This window comes from Bos indicus x Bos taurus, chromosome 22, assembly GCF_003369695.1.
Source record: "Bos indicus x Bos taurus breed Angus x Brahman F1 hybrid chromosome 22, Bos_hybrid_MaternalHap_v2.0, whole genome shotgun sequence".
Classification (NCBI taxonomy): Eukaryota; Metazoa; Chordata; class Mammalia; order Artiodactyla; family Bovidae; genus Bos; species Bos indicus x Bos taurus.
The window spans coordinates 43,607,186-43,632,617 of record NC_040097.1 but is presented as its reverse complement, the minus strand read 5'-3'; the positions used below and the strand labels follow the sequence as shown (position 1 = coordinate 43,632,617).

The 25,432-nt window shown below is 39.8% G+C and overlaps 1 protein-coding gene across 5 annotated transcripts in view; it reads right to left on the bottom strand.

The window, feature by feature from the left end:
• The window catches only part of SETD5 (SET domain containing 5), a 79,217-nt gene extending 58,231 nt beyond the window's left edge, over positions 1–20,986 (bottom strand). For 4 of the 5 annotated variants that reach the window (XM_027523342.1, XM_027523352.1, XM_027523343.1 and 1 more), the window contains exon 1: positions 20,649–20,969. The gene's annotated coding sequence lies outside the window, so the exon portion shown is untranslated. Of the gene's footprint in view, positions 1–20,648 lie in introns of all 5 variants that reach the window. The other variant, XM_027523348.1, reaches the window with a different exon arrangement.
• Positions 20,987–25,432: the final 4,446 nt, after the last annotated feature.

The window sequence follows — 25,432 nt, the reverse complement described above, 5'->3', positions numbered from 1 at the left end:
TATGAAAGCAAGAAGCAAACCCATAAGGCAGGATCTCCATTTGCCTTAGCATTAATATTTGAAAATCCACCTGAGGTACAACTATCTCATTACTGTTTTTCTAGCAGAATACCTCTTGGCTATTATTTGAGCATACATATTCATTAAATTTCTACCAACTTTCCGTTACTGAACTGTTAAAAGGAAACAGTATTTGTCTGTTTTGAGGGGGACCTACAATGAATGTTTATTTAGCTATCAGTCTATTACAATGAAAAACAAATCCTAATTTACAAGTCAAAATAAGTTTTAAAGATGTTTGGAAGCTGTTTGACACCATTCCTTACTCTACAGAATCTAGCCTTATTATTAATGATTTCCTTTTTTTTTACTCCCTTTGCAAAAGGTTATTTTCTTTGGGAAAAAACTGGTTTACCAAGCACAACTGAGTGTGCATCTATGCCAGTCTGATACAAGCAGGTTTTGATCTCCAGTAGCAAAATTATTTGAATTTTCAAAAATACAAGAACTTCCAGATTCTTTATAAGAAAACAAGTACTGAATATGTTCACAGGTAGGCTCTGTGACAGTTTGCTGCTTGGCCCAACAGGTCAAAGGGGGGCCTTTTTTCAGGCTGAAGAAATCAACCGAGTCAAGTTTTTCTCTTAGGAATAAATCCTAGGATGTTTATAGTTAATAACCTTTTTGAGGAGTAATCACAGATTTCTGTGAGAATCTTATCAAGCTTATGAACCGTTCCCTCAGAAAAATGCAGAGACAAAACTCAAGGTAAAAATTTCAGGGATTCATAGGCCTCTGATCTACACCCTTTCCTGAACTGCAGGCAGTCTGGGATAAAGGAAGCCTGTAACTGACTGAATGGTAAATATCCTGGTAAATATCAAGGAGGTCAGAATTTACAATTTGTCTAGTAGGGGACAAAGTCCAATAAAACCTCATCCATTTCCTCTATCTAGATCCTGCAGACGGATCCAATTTTAGGCAAACAATCCTAGAGGAAAAAGGGGAAAATTACAGACGGATGGCAACGCGGAAAGTCAGGAGGAGAGCAAAGGGCAGATTATACTGGTGGCCGCTGCTGCTGCTGCTAAGTCGCTTCAGTCGTGTCCGACTCTGTGCGACCCCAGAGATGGCAGCCCACCAGGCTCCCCTGTCCCTGGGATTCTCCAGGCAAGAACGCTGGAGTGGGTTGCCATTTCCTTCTCCAACATGTGAAAGTGAAAAGTGAAAGTGAAGTCGCTCAGTCATGTCCGACCCTCAGCGACCCTGTGGACTGCAGCCCACCAGGCTCCTCTGTCCATGGGATTTTCCAGGCAAGAGTACTGGAGTGGGGTGCCATTATACTGGTGGAGCCTTTCTTAAATAATCTAAGTAATGCAGTATAATGAAAAAAATCCTGGAACCATACAGAGTTGACTCACCTTATTACTAGTTGTGCAACCACTGTTTGTTCATTGAGACCACCCTAGAACACTACTTTGAGAATGAAGTAAAATAACATTAATAGAACTTAGCAAGAAATTGGGCCAAAAAGGTAGATCGGGTTTTTCTACTACATCCTACAGAAAAACTCGAACTAGCCAATCCTTAGCACATTGGTATGCAGGGTTACAATATTAAAGAAGCAAATAGAGATCAAAAGGAAGGCAAATAGGAGCCATTTTCCTGCTTCCAAGGCAATAGTATTTAGTGGAAGAGAGAAATCTACAGTTTGAGTTTTGTTAGTAACTCACCAAGTCTACTACTACTAGACTTGCTAACAGTCACAGAATAATTTGCACTCTTAGCCAAATATTCTATTAATTTTCTTAGAGAAATCTTTACTGTTTGGCATTGATGTGATATTTGTAATATACCCTTTCAGAAATTCACCCATCTCATAAAATGAAATCTTCTGTATACTGAATATACTATTAATTTACCCACTTGCTTCCTCAGTCCTGTACAATTCCTGTCAGGAAGAGTTTCCTGAATTCTTTAAATACTTTAAAAATATTAAAGTTTGTTTTTAGTATAAAGTCATTATATATCTGTGTAGTCACTCTGTTTTTCCATTGATTGGAAACATCATGTAATTGTCACAAGAGGAACTGGGCTCAAAAGCCAAGTAGCACCAATGGGGAGAAACTGAAACATTTGAATATGTTACTAACCTGCTTTAACAAGACTCAAAACAACCAAGTTGTTACGTTTACTTTAACCTTTAAACTTTTTTATTGTGAAAAGTTTCAGACAAGTAATAAAAAGTAATATTTTACAAGGGACTTCACTTATGTATATCATTTCAACAATTACCAACTCACAGTCAATCTTGTTTCATCTTTCCCCTCTCCTTCATTCTAAAGGAAACACCAGTAACATCATTTTGTTCACAAATATTTCAGCATGCACTGCTAAAAGGTAGAGTCTTTTTTTAAAAAGTGTGTGGATTATAGTTCCTGTTCTGCTTTGGGGCAAAGATCATTGTTTTCTAAAATTTTAACTGGAACAGAGTTGATTTACAATGTTGCGTTAATTTCAGGTGTACAGCAAAGTTAATCAGTTATTCATGTACATATAGCCACTCTTTTTAAGATTCTTTTCCCATACAGGATTGCAGAACACCAAGTCGAGTTACCTTGCTATACAGTAGGTCCTTGTTAGTTAACTATTTTATATATAGTAGTGTGTAATATAGTAATCCTAATCTCCTGATTTATCCCCCAGGCCTTCTGGGGGGGAGGGGGGAGATAATTTTAGCCATTATTTTGTCCCTTTCTAGAACTCCCAATTCCTGTATCTGTGTCACCCAGGGCAAGAAAAAAGAAAAGCCATCCAAATCAGAAAAGAAGTAAAACCATCTCTTTGCAGCTGATGGTGTTATATCTAGAAAACCCTAGATATTCCACCTAAAGTGTTTAGAATAAACAAATTCAGCAAAGTCATACGATACAAAATCAGCATTTAAAACAGCAATTGTTTTATACACTAACAATGAACTACAGGAAAGAGAAATTAAGAAACTATCCCATTTACAACATCAAAAAGGATAAAATAATTAGGAATGAAATCAACCACATCAAAGATCTGTACAACGAAAACCATAAAACAGTGATGAAAGAAACTGAAGACACAAACGAAAGGATAGCTCATGCTCATCAACTGAAACATTGCTAAAAGTGTGTACATACTCTTTAAAGTCAACAGATTTGATGCAATCCCTATCAAAATTCCAAAGGCATTTTTTACTGAACAGCCAAAGCAATCTTAAGAAAGAAAAAGAAATCTGAAGCATCGTATTTCCTGATTTCAAACTATATTACAAAATTACAGTACAGTGTTGTCATAAAAAGACATATATATCAGTGGAACAGACTAGAGAGACCAGAAATTAATGCATACATATATGGCAAACTAATTTTCAGCAAAGATATCAAGAATTTATAATGGGGAGAAATTCAGCAAAAGCTATGAATCAGGACTTTTTTGGATATTCTTTAATTTTGAGAAGCATCTCTGTTACTAGGACTGTTAAGAATATTTTATAGGCTATGACAGCACATAAGCAACTTAAATGTCCGTAAACAGGTAAATGGATAAAGATACAGTATGTATAGTGGAATATCACCCAGCTATGAAAAAGAATGAAATACTGCCATTTGCAGCAAAACGGATGGAGCTAGAGATTATCATACTAAGTTAGACAAAGACAAAATTGTATGGTATTACTTACATGTGGAATTAAAAAAATAGCACAAATAAACTTATTTACAAAACAAAAAAAGACTCATAGACATAACAAACAAACTTATGGTTACCAAAGAGAAAAGGGATACAAGGAATAAATTTCTAGTAAATCATTTCAAAATATAAATCAGTTCTTCTAAAGCTGATGATTCTGATGGAATAATTTTTCTTAAAAAGTTTAACTATACAAATCTGCTTAAGTCTGAATTTAACTTTAAATGTAAATTTATACAATGGCATTTTGGTGTTATATTTTCTGTAAATTATGGTAGCTGTAAAAGAAACTAAAAATGGCTTTTTGATTTGCATATAACTAAAATATAAAATAAAAATGTGAGTAATTAAAATTTCATTCATTAAAAAAATACACAATGAGGAAACGATAATCTCTCTTCACCATAAATGGTGTCTGGAAGACAGAATATCCACAGGCAAAAGAATGCAACTAGACCCCTATCTTATATCACACAGAAAAATCTACTTAAAATGTATTAAAGACATGAACGTGAGACCCTGAAACCATATAACTCCTGGAAGAAACAAGGGGATAAGTTCCTTGACACTGATCTTGCCAGTAAGTTTTTTAAATTAATTCTTATTGGAGTATAGTTGCTTTACAATGCTGTGGTGGTTTCTTCTGTACCACAAAGTAAATCAGTTATACATACATCCACTCTTCTTTAGATTTTCTTCCCATTTAGGTCACCACAGAACAATGAGTAGAGTTCTCTTTGCTACAGAGTAGGTTCTCATTAATTATCTGTTTTATATACAGCAGTGCATACTTGGCTTCTCTGGTGGCTCAGATGGTAAAGAATCCACCTGCAATGCATGAGACCTGGGTTTGCTCCCTGGGTTGGGTAGATCTCCTGGAGGAGGATGGCAACCCACTCCAGTATTTTTGCCTGGAGAATCCTACAGACAGAGGAGCCTGGCGGGCCACAGTCCACAGCATCACAAAGAGTTGGACATGACTGAGCGACTAGGCATAGCACAGTACATACACATTAATTCCAATCTCCTAATTCATTCCACCCATTCATCCACCTTTCCCCCTTGGTAACTGTAAGTTTGTTTTTCTACATCTGTGACTATTTCTGCTTTGCAAATCAGTTCATTTGTACCATTTTTCTAGGTTCCACATATAAGTGGTATTATATGACACATCTCTTTCTGACTTACTTCACTCTGTATGACAATCTCCAGGTCCATCCATGCTGCTGTAAATGGCATTATTTTGTTCCTTTTTATGGATGAGTAACATTCCATTGTATGTGTGTACCAGTATCTTCTTTACTGCCTGAAATTTTTAAAAATTTGACACCAAAGGCCAAGACAACAGAAGCAAAAATAAACAAGTGAGACTAAAACAAACTACAAGCTTCTCCAGAGCAAAAGAAACCAACAACGCAACAAGAAGGTATTATGGAATGGGAGAAAATATTTGCAAACCACACAGCTGGTAAGGGGTTAACATAAAAAAACATCTGAGGAACACATACTGCTCAACAGCCAAAAGAGAACAACAACAAAAATTCCAGTTAAAAAATAGGCAGGGGCTTCCTTGGTGGTCCAGTGGCTAAGACTCCACACTTCCACTGCAGGGGTCCTGAGTTCAATTCAGGTCAGGGAACTGGATCCCACTTGCTGCAACAAGGATCCTGCATGCCACAAGACTGAGGATCCCGAGTGCCACAACGAAGACCCAGCACGGCCAAGTAAAAAAAAAAATTAAAAAAGCAAGGGACCTGAATAGGTACTTTCCTAAGTTCAGTTCAGTTGCTCAGTCGTGTCCTACTCTTTGTGACCCCATGGACTGCAGCATGCCAGGATTCCCTGTCCATCACCAACTCCTGGAGCTTGCTCAAACTCATGTCCATCAAGTCTGTACTGGAATCCAATCATCTCATCCTCTGTCATCAGAAAAATGACCAACAGATCCTTGAAAAGGTCCTCAATATCACCAATCATCAGGGAAATGCAAACCAAAACCTCAGTAAGGCATCATTTCACATATGTTGATATGACTGTTATCAAAAAGACAAGAGATAACAAAAGCTGATGAACATGTGGAAAAAAAAGGCACCCCCACGCACTGTTGGTGGGAATGTAAACTGGTGCAACCACTACAGAAAACCATGTGGTGGTCTGTCAAGAAATTAAAAGTAGAACTACCATTTTATTTAGCAATCCCACTTCTGGGGATTATGTCTAAAGGAAACAAAATCACTATCCTGAAGAGCTATCTGTACTCTCACGTTCACTGCGGCATTATTTACAATAGCCGAGTTATGGAAACAACCTAAGTGTCTGCTGAACGATTAATGTATTAAAAAAACATGATCTCTATCTACTTACCTACCTACAATGGAACATTATTCATAAAAAAGGGCATCTTGCCATTTTTGACAACATTGGAACCTGGAGTGCGTTACGCTAAGTGAAGACGGAGAAATCATTGCTTATACGTGGAACTATGGAAAAAGAAACAAAAACTCACAGAAACAGAGTGTAGAATGGTGGCTGGCAGGAGTGTAAGAGAAACGGGAAGCCACTGCTGCTGCTGCTAAGTCGCTTCAGTCGTGTCCAACTCTGCGCGACCCCATAGACGGCAGCCCGCCAGGCTCCCTTGTCCCTGGGATTCTCCAGGCAAGAACACTGGAGTGGGTTGCCATTTCCTTCTCCAATGCATGAAAGTGAAAAGTGAAAGTGAAGTCGCTCAGTCGTATCCGACTCTTCATCACCCCATGGACTGCAGCCTACCAGGCTCCTCCGTCCATGGGGTTTTCCAGGCAAGAGTACTGGAGTGGGGTGCCATCGCCTTCTCCGTGGGAAGCCACTAAAAGGGTACAAACTTTCAATGAAAAAGCTGTCTAAGGATCTAAAGTATAACACACACTATAAAACTGAAACTTGCTGAGATTAGAATTTATAGGCGCTTTCTCACACACACAAAGGTAAACGTGATGAATGAAAAGTGTTAGTTGCTGGAATCCATTCACAATTTATGCATATATCAAATCATCAAGTTGTATGCTATACATTTATCACAATTTTACCTGTCAATTATACCTCAGTAAAGCTTAAGAACAAAAATCTCCCAAACATCTGACCAGATGAGTAACCTGGAGTTATATAGCTTTATCTGAAGGCACTTAAAAAGGCCTCATGATATACCTTAAAACTCCAGAGTTAAAAAAAATCCCTTTAACTTTAGTCACTATATAAGTTGTTTATATAAAACAACTTCTAACGTCTGAAACGGACCTTGGATCCTGAAAAGAAGCTTTGTTTCCTTAAACGTCCCTTCTCTATTAACATTTTTAATGTAATTATATTCATATAGCAAGCACTGGTATATTTGTAGTCAGAAGCCTCAAATTTTACCTATACATCAATTATTCCTTTAACAGTTTGTTCTTTTCATATAACCAGTGGAGTCCTGAAAATTAGGTGCTATATTTACATTACTCATCCTAAGATGTAGATGAGAGTTTAGAGAACTGATCAAATATTCCTAACAATAATAACTTCCAAAATAAAAGCTAACATGGATAGGATATTCCTTTTCTAAAAGCCATTGTGTCCTACCTCAATTTATATGCACCAGCTCATGTAATGCCCACAACTAATTTATGAGAAATGCACTATTCCTATGTAGCCAAAAAATTAAACTCACCAAGTTGAGAACCTTGTCCAAGGCCAGAGCAAGAAAACCCACAAACTAGAACCCGAACCAAGGTCTACCCAACTGCAGAACCACTGCTGCTAAGTTGCTTCAGTTGTGTCCGACTCTGTGTGACCCCACGGACAGCAGCCCACCAGACTTCTCCATCCCTAGGATTCTCCAGGCAAGAACACTGGAGTGGGTTGCCATTTCCTTCTCCAATGCATGAAAGTGAAAAGTGAAAGTGAAGTCACTCAGTCATGTCTGACTCTTCGCGACCCCATGGACTGCAGCCTACCAGGCTCCTCCGTCCAAAGGATTTTCCAGGCAAGAGTACTGGAGTGGGGTGCCATTGCCTTCTCCACAGAACACTCACACCTTTAACTACTATCATGTCACCATTTGGCATATCTTGATTTAACGTATTTTAGCAACAAAAATAAATACACTAGAATGTAAAATAGACTGCTGAAATGATGTGGTAACTTCTTTTATGTGTTAGAAAGGATAAAACTTTTAATATTGGGCAGGTTTCAGATTTTCAACAATTTTATTTTTAACTTAAAACATATAAAATCAAGTAATTTTACTTTTAAATGACAAAGTTAAAAATCAGATGTCATACTTTCTAAGATAATATTTAAATTTCAGGTCTAAGGGTGAATTACTCAAAAAATGGTATTGATGATCTCTGTATTACAAGTGGTACCAACGGCCCAAGTGCTAGTCAGGTTTCAAGTATCTGAAATCATCAAAGACAAATGGAAAATGATTTAGCATTTCAAGAGAGAGAATGTTTACCCCAATACAAAATAACAAGTTTACAAAAAATAAAATATCAGTTGTTGGTATTTGATAACTTTTACCAAATACGATATTTTTATAAATATAATCTTTTTCCATGCCCCAAATGGGGAAAGAAAGTTTTCCTTTCTTCCCAGAGAAAGGAAGTCTTTTATCTTGAACTGTCTATATTAAGTCAAGAAATTCTGGACAACAGAAGAAGAAAAAAGTCTATATTCCTCTTCTATGGCCTAAAAGTTCCCATTTACTGAAAAATCTAGAAGCAGATAATTTTAGTAAATAAACTAACTTAAATCTTCTTGTGTTATAATAGAAGTACCATGACAAAATCTCACTTTAAATATCATTCATAATTTATCTGTTAAGTCTTACATAATAGGAATGGGAAAAGAAGACAATGGGAAAAATCTAGAAGCTAGATCTGAGTATATTCAGATTTTTAAATTCCACTTAGAAACCATATTTTATATAATTATAAAACAGAAAGTAATCCCTGCAAAGTCTGAAAGTGAAATACAACAAATTAACCTGTTTATCAAGTTGGTGACATAACCACACAAAGATCTATCCCAAGTGATTTTAAACCACTGTAATTTGACTGGACTGTATATCTCTGGAAAGATATATCCTAAGGGCAAAAACAAACTCACTTTCCAGTAATCACATTGCCTGCCATTCTAAAACTGCTGTGTGTGTATGTGGGGCAAAGCATGATAATTACATTGCGTGTTAGTGGAAACTGAGATTTGGGGCATGGGGAAAGACTACATTTATAAAAATATCATGGAGCACTAAATTCAAAATAAAAATTATCAAATATCAACAACTGATATTTTATTTTTTATAAACTTTTTATTTTGTATTGGGGTAAAGTCAGTTGACAATGTTGCAACAGTTTCAGATAAACAGTGAAAGGACTCAGCCAGACATATGCATTCTCCCCCCAAATCCCTTCTCATCCAGGCTGCCACATAGTATCAACAACTGGTATTTCGAAAAAGGAAAAAAAGAGGAAAGGATGAAGCCATTTTTTAGTTCTATCCATGGAAGTGGTCTAGAAAGAAGGTCCAACCCAAGAGCACGAAACACTTCTAACACCCAAACCGTGGTCTCTAAATACCATTTCCCACTAAAAGAAATCAGTTTTGAAGAAATGAGTTAAGTCCAGGTTTGGAGCAGGAAATACACAAAATGATCCGGGAACATCTTGTCACACTAGAAAGCAACAGATCAATCAATGCAAGTCAGGAAACGACTGATAAGGAGTAAAAAGGCTTTGGAGCTAACAGCCAAATGTGGGACAATTTTTAAATGTCAACATTAATGACTGAAAGAGACTGAAACATATCAAACAGGTATAAAACCCTAAGTACACAATAATAATGACTCTTCATGGCTTAACTCTAGAGGTTGCTAAGTTACCAACCCATTATCTTGAAAACTAGTAAGTAAGGGGGAAAAAAAGTAAGCACTGATTTTGCCTTTCCTATTCAAATTGTTATCTTAGGGGACCCACATAATTAACGAGGGTGAGTATTACAGAAAATAAGCAGTGATAGAATCTAAGCCGGTTCTTCTCGAAGTGTGGTTTGAGAACTTCTGAAGTTCTTAGATTCTTTCAAGGAGCAAGTAAAGGCTTTTTCTTTTCAACTATGTATCTGTGGGAGGCCAGATTTTCTTCAGTCGTCAACCAAAACAATTTATCACAACAAATTAAATGCAGAAGTAACTATAAGAAACAGTTGTCTTCTATCACCAAAGAGATTTGTTAAATGTTAATACCATTAAAAAAACTGGAAAGTTATTTTTCATAATCATGTTACATACATCAGCAGGATTTGTTATTGCTATTCTAAAATTAGTTAATAACATTAAAAAATACTGTTTTAATTTCTAGTATGGTAAATCTTAATAGAAACTATGCAAACAGAAACTCTCTGGGGCCTTGAACAGCTGCCTAACATCACACAGACAAGAAGACATTATGTAACTCTTAAGGAAAGTACCTAGTACTTTATTATGAAGTATACTTGCAATGGATCTAATCTCTAATTTACACAGGGGGTCATCTAATAGTAGAACATGGAGACACAATTTCCAAAATCCAACAGTAAGAACTCAACACAATGATAAATTTCATTAAGTGTATAATATGAGGAAAAGAGAACCTATAAATTAGAAAGACAAACTTATCAACCAAGTGCAGTGTACTGACCTTATCTTGATCAAACGGAATGGTTTCATTAAAATTCAAAGGGAGTCCATTTTTTCTATTTCCCCTCTGTTTTGTTGTATTTGGAATTTTTCATAACAAAAAATTAAATCTGTATCTATTCCCTTCCTCACTACCACTAAAAAGAAAAAGGGCATTGTAAAACTCTTTAATTGCAAAGTCATGTCTGACTCTTGTGACCCCATGGAGCCTGCCAGGCTCCTCTGTCCATGGGATTCTCCAGGCAAGAATACTGGAGTGGGCTGCCATTTCCTTCTCCATTCTAAAACCGTCCATATGAAAATGGGGGTTCAGAGAAAATGAAAGTTGCTCAGTCCTGTCCGACTCTTTGCGATCCCATGGACTACATAGTCCATGGAATTCTCCAGGCCAGAATACTGGAGTGGGTAGCCTTTCCCTTCTCCAAGGGATCTTCCCAACCCAGGCATCAAACCCAGGTCTCCGGCATCGCAGGCAGATTCTTTACCAGCTGACACATAAGGGAAGCCCAAGAATACTGGAGTGGGTAGCCTATCCCTTCTCCAGCGGATCTTCCCAACCTAGCAATCAAACTGGGATCTCCTGCATTGCAGGTGGATTCTTTACCAACTGAGCTATCAGGGAAGACCCTAATACGAGGGTTCAGAGAAGCAAACAGAAAAATCCTAGCAAAGAAGACAATCAGAAGAGCTCCAAAAAAACTGCATTGCTACAGAGTGACAGAAAGTTCCCACGATCCTCTATAATTAGGGTGAGGATATAATTTATGGCCCAAACCAGGGCATTTTTGAGAGTGAAAAGGGTGCCATTACTAATTACTTGGGAGACATAAATCAGGAGTGTCCCAGGGAAACCAAGACATAAGGTCACTCTATCCATAAAAGATTAAATTAAAAAAATCATTTTTCACAGTATATTCAACTCAATCCTCTGGGTTAACTATTTTCCAAAGAACCATATTTCTAGTATTACAGAGTTCAGAAAAGCTAAGGTATTCTATACAAAAAAATTGTTTCATCCTTCTTGCCTAGCACAGTTGTATTTAGATATGTTTACTTCTCCTCTTGGGGCTTAGTATATTCTACAAACGTCCAGCTATTCCTTTTCATACCAACTGTGCATGATAAACTATGAGAGGAAAACTACACTTACCCAGAGCCTTGCTTTTCTAAAAATACATGTCTTCCCATGAACCTCCACACAAGACCTTATCAGGCTCCTACTCAATTTATGAATGGATACCTTATGCGTAGCAACACTTCAAATCTTAATGGCCTAAGGGTAAAGTAAGGAAGAAAAAGCAAAAACACTTCATCCAGCACAGGCTCCAAAGAGCACTGGCATTATCACCTACTTAATCTAAAGCGGTATGGCTATAGTAACTGCAGAGTTTCATACAGGATGTTGGCATAATTTTTTAAAAAAGAATCTTTAGCAAGTATCTGGTTTTAATATTGCTTATATAATATGTGCCACCAAGAAATGAGTACCTGTTAAGCTCTAAATACTTTATCCCATTTAATCAGTTTTTTAAATATTTGGTTAAGTTTTTCCAATAAAAGTAGTTTAAATATGAAAATATGAAACAATTTGGTACAATTTGTTGTTGTTGTTTAGTTGCTAAGTAGTCTGACTCTTTGCAACCCCATGCCATGCTTAGCCTGCCAAGCTCCTCTGTCCATGGGGTTTCCCAGGCAATACTGGAGTGGGATGCCATTTCTTTCTCCAGGGATTGAACCTGTATCTTCTGCTTGAAAGGCAAATTCTTTACCACCGAGCCCTATAATTTAGCCCCATCCTAAAATGTGCACTGACATGATTTCAACCTTTTATTCTTTATTAAGTTATAACATTAAAATTTCAATTGCCATAAATAAATCTGTCTGCTGAAAATAAAAGTTTATGTCATCCAACAATCTAATGCTACAGCATGCAATCTAAATGTTCAGTATGCAATCAATCACAGTGCCTCAAAAGTCTTTCTCTTTATTTTACTTTAGGTGATTAAACACCTTTGTTTTTAGAAAATGTAGGTTTTTTTTTTTTAAAAGTGCCTTTCAGATTCTATCCCAATGTTATCATATTAAATATTTATTTTCAAAATAACCATATGTAACTGTGGCTCTTCCATTCCTATCTGGTTTCTCTTATAAAATAAGTCAATTCTCAACAGCCTACATCAATGAAGGAAAATGTAACATAAAGGCAGAGTAATTGCCAACAGGTCCTTCCAGGTTATTCCTCATAAAAAAAACCTTCCTTTGATATCAAGAATGCCTGAACAGTTGATTATTAACTGCAGATCATCCTCCTTCACAGAGCTGTGACAGAAAACAAATTGTATGTGTTGAGGAACACAGAGAGGCTGGTGGAAGGAAAACAGAATTTTTCAACACAGGCCAAAGATCCTAACAGGACAGAAATAAAAAAACCCACAAAGACGGGGAGACAAAAAAAAAGAAAACAACCTTAAACAAAATGACAAACAATGGGTGCGAATATAAAACAAGGAGATCCATATGGACATACACCAAAATTAACAAGCCAACATTATTAAATATGCTAACACTATACTGGAACATTATAACTAGATCATAATTTCTAAGAATTATGAAATAATCCTCTTACTATATTCAGCAGTGCACATGCCTTATTAGATTACTAGGTTTTACTTGAGTCTTCACATTTCAGGACTGGGGATGAGAAAATTTCACCATCAGAAAACAATAAAATTTCTTATGGGGGGATGGTACGGAAAAAACAAGGCTTGAAGAACATAAATTAGCAGCTTGAAGAAAGAGCTCTGAAGGATGAAAAAAAATCTATATTCAAACAATTCCACTTCCACTAAGGCAAAGGGGTAGATTCATCAAGGTTTAATTTTTTTAACCTTACTGTTATCATAAATCTGAGTTATACAAGTTAGTAATTCCCAATTCAAACTGCAAACATTATCTACAGAAGAAATTCTTTTCTTTCTTCAAGCTAATATGGTGGCATTTGGTGCTAATAGTGACTGTGTTACCAACCAATAAAACACAAGTATGCTTAAAAACATCTTTTTTTCCCCGGAAGGCTAACAATTGAAATGGTTTATCAAGAAAGAGAATAGAAGATACTTCAGTTATAAAATCTCTTTTGCTATGGACTTTTGAGAATTGTTTGAGAATAGGACAAATAAGCTTTGTATTTAAGTACATAAAAAACAAGCCCACAATCTAATCATAATAAAAATCATATCTGCCAACCCAATTTTTCCCCTTTGTCCTATTTTATTTTTTTGCTAGGGAGAGGCGTTGTGGGATAATAGCAGGAAGTAAGGTGGAGCAGCTGCACAGACAAGAGGTACGGTGCTGTGTTTTACCTCCATTCTGGCCTACTGCTGGCTATGTCTTATTGCAAATGAGATGAACTGTTTGGGGAGCCAAATAGTTATCAAAACCTGTGGGATCAAATCATGCCCCTTCCCCACTTTTGCCAGGAACTTTTTAGGGACTCTGGCAAGATTCAGGTAATAGGAGTACTAGAAGCCAGGATGACGAGATTTCTAGTTACCTGGAAAGTGGAGTGCACATTCCTGTGTGCGTGTACATGCACATGTATATGCACAAAAGACGCTTATCCTAGTGCTGGCAATGTTAGTCTCAGGACATGTAGAGGAAACTGTCTGAAATGGAGGCCAGGGTTTGAACTAGGTGGCTTCTATTTTAGTCACACAAACCTATGGAAATAATCCATGTGAATGAACTTTAAAGAGAAGAAACGACTACCCTAAATTTCTATAATAATATAAAATGCAGCCCACTAAATCTCATGTTAATGTTGATACTATTTCATGAAAAATAGTCTAATGGGAATAATTAGTCACTCAAATTTCCTTTTTCAGGTCAAAATATATCATTACTGCCAAGACCACTGTGCATAAAAATATGGTAAGTGGGTAACACATTTATATTTCTTTTACTAAGGGAGAAGACACAAAACATGGTCAGGCTTGCTTACTATTAAAATGTGCATTAAAGATATTTTTAATTATTCTGTTGAGTTAAAACACCTCTTCTTTGCTAACAGCCACAAGCTCTAAATCCATAAGAAAAAAAAAGTTAACACTCCAGTTTCCTCTGTTATCGCCTGCAGTCTGGATATAAGGGAAAACTCTAAGTCTGGTTTAGTAACATTGCAATGCAGGTTGTATCTCAATTCAAGCAACAGAAGTACTCTTAGAAAACTGAGTTCAAATCAATTATGTCTAAAAATCAAATTCTCGGAAAATATATTAAGCATTTATTTAAAAGAATTTCAGCATATATTTTTTTTAATGTAGGAATCCTTTTGCAATCAAAATAATTGCTAACTTGTCTGTAAATGCAATTCTTCAATATTTTGGTTTTTTAACAACAACTGGCACAAAAAACCCAACCAAACAAAAAGAATAGGCACACATGCACTGTTCAACATTTTAAAAGTAACTATAAATACTATTCAGGACATTGATCCTTTTAACATTTTAATGCAAACTTACACAAACTTTGAATTATTTCATTATGATTTCGTATAAAGGAATAATGTCAGATCTCTTCCAATTCTGTGATTATTAATTCTAATAAGCTAGATGCAACCACCCCACTTGCAGCTGGGAGCTGAGCACTTACGTATCAAATAAGGTTGTGCCTAACCTAAAAGGGAGGTTGGGTAATCTCCAGGGAATATCAGGTTGTCCAGGAAGTAGCGATGAGACTGAAATAATAAGCAGCCTTTCTTTAGTTAACATTTTACATGATGGCAACCCAACACTTGAATGCTGAAGCGTGCTCTTCATAACACTGATATAAAATTGCAGCTAACAATATGTAACTATTTTACAAAGGGAAACAAATCATTCTACTATTCTGGTCTAACCCAATAATCAAATATGGACAATATACATACTGAAATATAAAGGTTTTATTCAGATACAATATTCTTTCCTATTTTTAAATGAGAATTCAACAGTCAGATGCTCTAGAACTGGTCTACTGGGGAGGTGATTTGAATTTAGGGGGATACAAAGCTTTAAGATTTCATTTTTCCTTGGAGGAAGGGATGGGTTCCTACCAGACATTCAGGGATATACTAAATTTGGGGTTACCATTATATGGTTGGCACAAATTCAACGCTTGAGTAGGAACTATAAATGTTTTCTTTAACTGTAAGCCAAACTGAATCATCTCCCAGGGAAAAGAACCTCCTCCTCCTGCCTTTCCCACCTCCTACCCCTCCCCCACCAGCACTGCCTCCCTGCTGTGCAAAGAGCCCTTTGTCCTGCCCTGCACTTATCTAGCTGTTTGGCCATATTGACAGGCCAACTAGAGGCATAATAAGCGAGTCAGTTTGCCATAAGCAGCTGGCAATTTGAAACAAAAATCTTCCTTTTCTACTCAGACCAAGTCCTGCTGCAGACGTCTCTGGCTCCTCCCATCCTTCCATCTATTTTTCAAACAGCACAGCGAGGAATTCTGCATTTTCCCTCAACTAGGTAGCACATCAGAAACTTGACTCCCCAGACAGAGACATTCTGAGTAAAGTCCTACATCTACTGCTTTTTCTGTGATTCGTAACACGGGCCAAGGAGTAGCCTCAGCTCTAGGTGTATATACATGACTAACACGGCTAAGGAAATGATTACTACTTCAATCTGCCATCAAAACTCTTGAGAATGTTCATACTTCAAGAGAAGACAGAAGAGCACAGATATCGGTAAGATCCTATCAAGACACATATATCAGATAAAGACATCCAATAATTGTAGTGTTTTAAAAAACTAAGACATTATTCCAATAAGCAGGAAATTCCTTATCCCTGTCTTTATGTCAAAGATACTTAAAGTGACCCTTACATCTCTCCCTGAGGTATTCAGCAAACAAAATCAATATGATGGAAAAACTGAGTGAGGCAGGATGGGATTACAAATTCCTTGCTTGGTGAGAGCGGATATAAAGTAGACAGAGATTCTGCTTCATTGTTCCTTTTATCTCTTATACTTCTCTTCCTAAGTGTTAGGAGTTTCATATACTGTCAGAATAAGAATTCTCTAAAGCAATGCTTTCCAACACACTGCCCCCCCAACCAAGCTATGGGGTATCTACTCAATTCAGAATGAATATACAACACAACATTTTTCATAAGACTAACTGATTAAACAATGTATGTACTGAGAAATTAAAGAAATGATATTCTGTTAACCTCTCATGAACTACCCTGAATCTTCACCACAAGAGAAGTCACTGCATCAACAGAAAGGTTAAAAATGCCATTTCACCACATACTTTGGAATTTTTGGCAGCAAGGAATGGTGTCAATCGTTACTTATCATAGGTACATTATACTTTGAGGAGTGACTGAAAGAATTTTTTTCTTTTTACAAATAACCATGAGTTGTATTACTAAATATATATTATTTCACAATTTTGCAGAGTTGAAGTTTCGTTTGTCCTAAATAACAAAAAATAAGAAAACTTTATTTTATTCACGATCCACTTTTTCACTGGTAAGATGTATCCAACAATCACTGACCGTCCTTAGCTTTTGCCCAATATTTCATAAATTACTTGAATATGAAGAGGATAAAGTAAAAGTGGTTGTCTGCACATCTGCATTTTGAACAATATTATTTTCCTGTCCAAAGGGAAAAAATGAAGTGGCCATCCTCCTCCAGAAAGGCCAAAATAAGTCCAAAAAGTATGTACATTTCTGGACACAAAACACTATCAGAAGACAGTAAAAACTTCAAACATGCTGGTTAAAGAAATTCTATGAAAAGGCCCTCTATGCTCTTAAGGAAATGATCTTATATTAGATCTCAAAGGGATTCCGAACAGGAAATACAAGTTAAAAGCAATTATTTTATAAGGTAGCTTTCATATTATATGAAAGACAACTTAAAGACATTTGTATCTATGTTAAACAGCCAGGATGAGTGACACCATACTTATCTGATATGGCATCTTTTATATGTGATAGTAATAAGAATTAGAACCACCTAAAACGTTATCCATTAAAGGTTCTGTTTCATTAGTCCCCCTGCAACACTGAAAGACAATGCAAGCAACATTTGTGAATGACAAAACTCATTTCCATTCTTTCTGGTTCCCGCCACAAACGCCAGTCATACTACACATTACAGATGACTGGGTTCATTTACACAAAACTGAACATACTAAAATTCTGAAGTAAAAAAATATATATATGTAGGATGCATGAGTCTTAGGGGGAGACAATAACAGGCATCTGTTAAATATTGGATGTAACTGATGGTATATGGGGCTGGTGATTCTCCTTCAAGTACTTCCATACTCAACAAACTGTTCTGCTTGATCAGAGATCTTCCTAAACTGTGGGAACCGTGGAAGAAGACAGACTACATAAAGGGCCTAGAGGCTATCATCTCAAGTATCCTGTACACTAGGTTTATTCAATTTCTGAGTATTCCTTGTGGTCTGTCATATTTCAGATGGATCACTGTCAAACATATACATCCTTGTGATGTTAGACAACTATACACAACACATAATTAATCAATATCACAGGTCAAATTCTAAAGAAATAATCTAATTTGGAGAAATCTATTACTAACAGAAAATAAGAAAATACTTGATATTTATATATAGAAATTATTCTGCAAAGGACAGTTGTTTCTAGAGTTTAAGACCCTAAATATAGTAAAATGTTTAGCAAAAGCATCTGTTCAATAAGGTAAGTATGGTCTAACAACTGGAAGGAAGAAGCCGTACAAATAAAGTATTAAAATTGATTTAATGATTAAAAAGATGGAGGAAAACATGCCAGCTGCAGAAAAATCAAATGATATTTTCCCCATTCTGGTTCTCAGGAAGATCCTTAAATTCTTATTACCTTGGTTTTAAAAGGATTGAAAAATTAGGACTCAAATGGAACTTCTGGTCCTATCCAAGCAAAATCCCAAGATTAAAATCAAAAATCTGCCACAAAAACCAAACATAAAAGTCTTTAACTACGATCCAGTTTCCAAATGCTGATATCCATAAATGGGTAGAAGGTTATGAATTGCTAATTCTCATCTCCCCACCAATAAAATGCAAACCAGCACAGCAGTGAAAATTCCCAGGAAAGCAAGGTTTCCGTCTTAGCCCTGAAGCAGCCATTGCCTAAGTGCAGCTCCCTGCAGCCAACAGCATTAATGGACGCTGCACTGCTGTCCTTCCCTGGAGACAGCAGCCAGCACTACTCAAGCTTCTCACGTAGCAACCAGAGCTCCAGAGCCAGCAGCTGCTGCTGCCTTGTATACTCACCCCTGTGATCCAACCCAAAGGAACAACCTTCTTCTTACCCCACCCCCACTCCTTACACATTCTTTTTTTTTTGGACCAGTGCTCCATGCCAGAAGGGCTGGAATTATGCCTTTAGAAAGAAACAATCCTAAGGTCACCCTTTTAGTTTTAACTGTGGCTTTTTATTAGAAAAATCAACATTTACCAAATTCCAAATATACACTCAATAAGGCACCAATTTAGGAGTGAAGATTAACCTTTAGTCTTTAAAAGGCCAATTTGCTAAACATTCTCTTTACACTCAAATTTAAATTTGCAGTTAAAGAAAGAAGCTTGTGTTGTGTCCTACCAAAGGACATAATCATTTTCTACATAGTGACATCCTGAGTAAACCTTAAAAGATTCTAATCCCATAACGAGCCAGAATTTTTGGCTATAGAAGAAAACTAATGATCCTCCTGAAAAAACCGGCAGAAATCTAATAAAAAAATTTCCTGTCCTCCAACAGGCCCAGAAACCTCTGAAAAGGTGAGGTTTACTAGCTCAGATTCCACACACCTCAAATTACCACTTATAATTTTCCTCTCAGAGTGACCTACAAACACTGATATAAAACTAATCAAGAAAATTTCCCAAATAGGGGGTACACATTCTATTGAAAAGCTCTTAACACTCAACTCAGCTGGATCCACCCTAATCACAGTATTGCTATGTAATATGTAACATCTGCCCAACAAAAATGTTAATATGACCTTGGTCATAAATATGTCATTTAAATGCAACTCGTTTCATCAAGGGATAAAGGAAATTTGCAGAGAACCTGGGGATTCTTTTAGTACTATGAGAACGGGGAAAACTGGAAAAATAAACCAAGTATAGACAAAGCCCAATGCAACCCAGAGGTCTGGGCAAGAAATGAGTTAGTGGTGAACACATTGCACAAGTAACATGAGAAAGCAGAAAATGCAGGTCATACACGCACCCCTGACCCAGACCAGCAGAGCTGGCTGCAGCATCAGTATCCAAGGGAAAGACCAGTTATTCCCAAGAAGTGAGATGAGCAAAGGAGCTCTGTAGAACAAATTAGCATAGAAGGGGCTTTCCCAACAGAAACTTTCCCTCTCACGCGATTCACCTACTTAAAAACCAGGGCTTTTTCTCACCACCATTCACTTCGCATCCCTGGCTTCCACGCAGAGGGAAAGAGAATTGATAAAGGCTACATTTTTCTGCCTTTAAAGACGTTCGCAAACGATCGCTCTCCACGCCCAAGGCAGGGAAAACGACACAATCTGGCTCAACTCCAAGCTAGAACCCTACAAATTCAGTGAGGCCATCTCAGATATTCTGGGGCTTATGCCACTGAGAGCCCAAGAATGTGAGGTGGGGGTGGCGAAGGTAATGTCCTTAGTGTGGGAAACGAAGCAATCATCTGCGATGGGGACCCCAGGACGAGGGGGAAGGCGTCCAGGAACATTCGGGGGTGGGGTGGGGAGATCGAAGCCCCCCCGAGAGGGATCAGAGTTGTCACAAGGCCGCGCGAACGGGGGTGGGGGTGGCGTTTGGGGAGGGGAAAAAAAGTGTGCCTGTGTATTTTGAGAGGAGAGCAGTGAGAGGCCTATCCTCAAGTAAAAGGTAAACGTGGAGTAGGCAGTTCCCGGGAAAAGGGGTGAAGAGGCGTGGGGGGAGGGGAAGCGTCCTGACCCAGGAAAGACGTGAAAAGGGTAGTGGGGTCGACGAGATTACGGATGGGGCCTCTCCGCCTGGGAAAGGGGTGCAACGGTGTGTAGGGGGCGGCGAGGGGGATGAGAAGGGGCAACATCCTCCTACTGAGAGCCTGGGGAGGGCCAGGCCCACGTCCCGAGAGCAAGCGCGGGGAGACGGAGGAGGTGACCCTTCCCTCCCCCGGGGCCCGGTCGTGAGGGTAGGTCTCTCTTTTCTGTTGGACCCTTACCTTGTCCCAGGCCTGGGCCCGGGCTGCGGCGCACGGCACTCCCGGGAGGCAGCAGGACTCGAGTTAGGCCCAACGCGGCGCCACGGCGTTTCCTGGCCGGGAATGGCCCGTGCCCGTGAGGTGGGGGTGGGGGGCAGAAAGGCGGAGCGAGCCAAAGGCGGGGAGGGGGAAGGGCCAGGGAAGGAGGGGGGCCGGCACTACAGTGTTGGCGGACTGGCGGGACTGGGGCTGCGTGAGTCTCTGAGCGCAGGCGGGCGGCGGCCGCCCCTCCCCCGGCGGCGGCGGCGGCGGTAGCAGCTCACTCAGCCCGCTGCCCGAGCGGAAACGCCACTGACCGCACGGGGATTCCCAGCGCCGGCGCCAGGGGCACCCGGGACACGCCCCCTCCCGCCGCGCCATTGGCCCCTCCGCCCACCGCCCCGCACCCATTGGCCAACTCGCTGCCAATCAGCGGAAGCCGCCGGGGCCACCTAGAGAAGAGGCTGTGCTCTGGGGCTCCGGCTCCTCAGAGAGCCTCGGCTAGGTAGGGGAGCGGAACTCTGGTGGGAGGGGGTCCGGCGGATTGGTGGGGGGATGGGTGGCTGAGGTCGTCTGGCCGGTACCTGGGGGTCGCTTTCCCCGGTGGGAAGAGGGGAGAATAGCGTTTGTTACGCTGAAAGGGAGAGAGGTGGTCAGAGGCAGGCGGGAGTGCGGCCCGCCTTGCGGCAACCGAAGGGGGAGGGAGAAGGGAGCGGAAAAGGCTCGAATCCGGACGGAGCCATTGCTCCTGCAGAGGGAGGAGCGCTTCCGGCTCTTATCTTGTCACTGATTGGTTGCTGCTGCTCCCGCCGTGTGTGAAAACACAAATGGCGTGTTTTGGTTGGAGTAAAGCGCCTGTCAGTTACAGCCTCGGGAGTGCGCAGCCGCCTAGGGACTCTCGCATTGCCCACTGGGTGGGTGCTTAGGTAGGTAGGGTGGAGAGAGACTTGGATGAGCAGGCGCGGTCGGCCTCCCACGGGGAGGTAGGGGTGGGGGTGGGAAGGGAGGGTCAGTGAAAGTGGCTTCGCGCGGGCGTCCTACCACCCACCCCTTCCTTCGGGGGAGTCGGTTTACCCGCCGCCTGCTTGGCTTCGGCATCTGATTGGCTGCTGAAGCTCAGGGAACGGCCCCTTGTTATTGGCTCGGGTCCCAAATGAGCGAAACCACTGCGCGGGTCGGCGGGGAGGCGGTCGTTGGTACGATCCTCCCCGAGACCCAGCGCCGCAGTGTCTGGCCCCGCGCCCCTGCGCAACGTGGCAGGAAGCGCGCGCTGGAGGTGGGGGCGGACTGCCGGGCCGAGGATTCTGGGTGGTGGCGATTGCGGCTCCGCCCTGGGCGCCCGCTGCCTGAAGGACAAGACTAGCCCGACCTGCTCCTGGACCCGTGGGGCTGAAGGGAGGAGTGGGGGTCGGTGCCGCTGGCTTGTGGGTGGGAGGTGCATGTTCTCCAAAAATCGGCGCGAGCTGCAATCCTGAGGTGGCTGCAGTGGAGGAGGCGGAGAGAAGGCCGCACCCTTCTCAGCAGGGGGAGGGGAGTGCCGCAATACCTTTATGGGAGTTCTCTGCTGCCTCCTGTCTCCTAAGGACCGCCCTGGGCCTAGAAGAATCCCTCCCTCCCCCGCGATCTCGTCATCGCCTCCATGTCGAGTCTCGATTATGGGCGGGATTCTTTTGCCCAGGCTTAACCTTATTCCTGGGCGTTGTCCTGCAGGGGATCGAGCAGGTATAAGACTTAGAGGACGAACCCAATTTCTTTTATCTTCCCACAGGCTTGAGTTTGTGTCACAAAATAATTATAATGGGGTGGTGGAGTGAAATGAAGTCCAGGCAACACCTAGGACTTATTTTATGCAGCGAGACTGCGAGTTACTACTTCTTAACATCCTTTTGTTGCATATTTTCCAGGAGATTGAGAGAGAGGTTAAAAGCTTGATCTCCTGAATTTTATACTCTCCCCATTTGAGACAGTTGAGAAATAGGTTAAAGGCATGCTCTCTTGAGTTCCCCATTTGAGACCGTTGCTACACCGCCAAAACAGAGCATTTTAGATTAGATCTTAAAAATTTAATTCCCCACCCTTGCATTCTCAGAGTCAGGCCTTTTAGCAACTCTCACTCATACTTTCAGCCCATTTTCTGTTTGTTACACTTGCTCATCTTGTCCCAGTCATACCATTGGCTTTCTCCTCTCCTGTTTTTGGTATCCCGGTGAGTCATGAAACCAGACAGGTTTCACCACCAATTAAGGCTACCCAGCTCGAGCATAGGCTTCACTCTTGCCCAGAGATGCATTTATTCCTCTTTTATGGATATTCTGGAGTCTTTACCTTGATTTTCATTTAATTTTTTAACCTCAGCTGGGATTCTACTGACCCTCTTAATAGTCCAGATGATCTTGACGACTGCTTTGCTGAGAACCGGACGTGAGGTTCAGCAACATCTCTTTTATATCCTTAGAATACCTTTCAACCCATTTTCATTGATATGCTTATGAGTTAGTAATCAAGCTCAGTTGCCATAAGGCTAGTATCCTTCGAACTAGGATCTCTTGTCTCTGGTATCTGCTGATACAACTTTCATGTGTGTCCAGGACAGTAGTTCTCATACAAAGATAGCAGCATGGAAGTAACCGATCCAGCTCCTTTACTGCCTGGTAACTACTGACAGGATGCGTTCCATCATCACAAATGTGATGTACAAGGTCCCTCAATGGACTAACCTCACCTTAACAGCCTTTTTGTTTGTGACAGTTTTCCACATACACACCCAAACAATATTATTGGACCTCTTTGTAGGGGTGGTTCCTCCTGGAATGCTACCCTTGATAGTCCTTACCCTTCCAATAAAGACTGTTAAAACTCAAATATCATCTCCCCTATGATCTTGCCTTCTGTGGTCTATGCTTTAAGCTAGAATCCCCTTTCTCTTGGTCCCATACATAGCAGGTTGAATCATAGCACTTCTCAGGTGGTTGTCAGTGCTTATTTAAATTATCTTAGCTATTCTGAGCTGCTTGTTGAGTGTTGTACCTAAGTTCCTAGTGTATTTCTTGATGGCTAGCCAACCTTAAATAAAACGGAATGAGTGACTTGTAGACGTCTTTATAAGGTTTGATAGATTGTCCTCTGTTAATACTTTTTTGTGTGCTTGCTAGTGTTCTAGATTAGCACTGTCCAGTAGAAGATTCTGCAGTGATGGAAATGTTCTGTAGTGTGCTATCTGACATGATGGCCACTAACCATACATTATTCTTGAGCCCTGGATATGTGGCAGTTGTGACTAAGGAACTGAATTTTAAATTTTATATAATTTAAATTACTGCTGTGGACAGTGAGGCTCTAGCTACAGACTGTGGATTGCAGAATACTTAATGTTGTTCACTCACTCAGTACTGTCCAACTCTTTGCCATCCCATGCACTGCCCCACACGAGGCTTCCCTGCCCTTCACCATCTCTGGGAGCTTGCTCAGACTCTTGTCCATTGAGTCGGTGATGCCATTCAACCATCTCGTCCTCTGTCATCCCCTTCTCCTGCCTTCAATCTTTATATGGACATTGATAATTTTCTCTTCATACAGAGCAGTAAGGAACCTCTGGCACATTTAAGTTCCTCCCACTCCACCCCTGACTCCTGCCAGGTTGGTTGGTTGGCAGGTTTTAATACTGGATTGACCAAAAAGTTCATCTGGGCTTTCCGTATGATATTGAAAAACCCAAATAAACTTTTTGGCCAACCCAATACCTATTTGTATTCTTCTCGTGCTCAGTTGCTCAGTGATGTCTGACTCTTTGCAACCCTGTAGACTGTAGCCCACCAGGCTTCGATATCCATGGGATTTTTCAGGCTGCCATTTCCTGACAGCTAAATCCAGAAAACCATTTCTAAAGATAAACCTGCCTTGGACAATGTTGAGAAAGCAAGTGTTGATGTGTTTTGAGTTTCAAAAAATAATACATCATGAATTTTAGGAAAGTGGGATTTCATTAAAATAATGATGACAGAAGTTTAGTGAGGAATAGGACTTTAAAAGGGAAATTTTTTAACTTAAAACTTTTCCTTAAAATGTGAGAAGTGCACATAATTGGCTTGCTATTTAATGCAGACTCCCAGTCTCACACCCAGAGATTCTGAATTCAGTTAAGATTGGTGGGGGGCATTAGAATTCTGTGTCTTTTATATCCTTCTGATGTTGGTAGGCTGGAAATCACACTATAAATACAGTCCTGTGGGACTACAGTATGCCTGTCTTTAGTAGTTTCAGAAGCTTATAGGTCAGATTGTTTTGTTTTTATTTTAGAAGGAATGTTAAACTATTCCAATTTTTTTTTTTTTTTTTTTTGAGAAAGAAGTTTCCTTTTTTGTCTCTTTTCCCACTACATGCATTCCTCAAGGATATGGATTTGTTTTTGATTCCGCGGTGCCTGAACCTAGAGCTGAGTACTCAATAAATGTTGATTTTATTGACTTATATGTGAAATTGATTTTCAGATAGAGTTTTAAGTCCACAGAAACAATGCTTTTTTTACGGAGAAACTTAACCCAAATTACCTAATATTCTATTCATAAAGGAAACTGATGCCTCACGGTCTCTGAATACATTTGTCGGCCATTTAGCTCTTCCTTGGGTTTCCTGTACAAACCCTTGCACTTAGCCTCTTCCTGTCCTTGATTTCCTTAGACTTTCATTACAATTTTTTAAACAAACCCACTACTTAGCTCCTTTTGAAGTAGAGCCATATTATTTCTTAAACTCCTAGGACAAAAAAT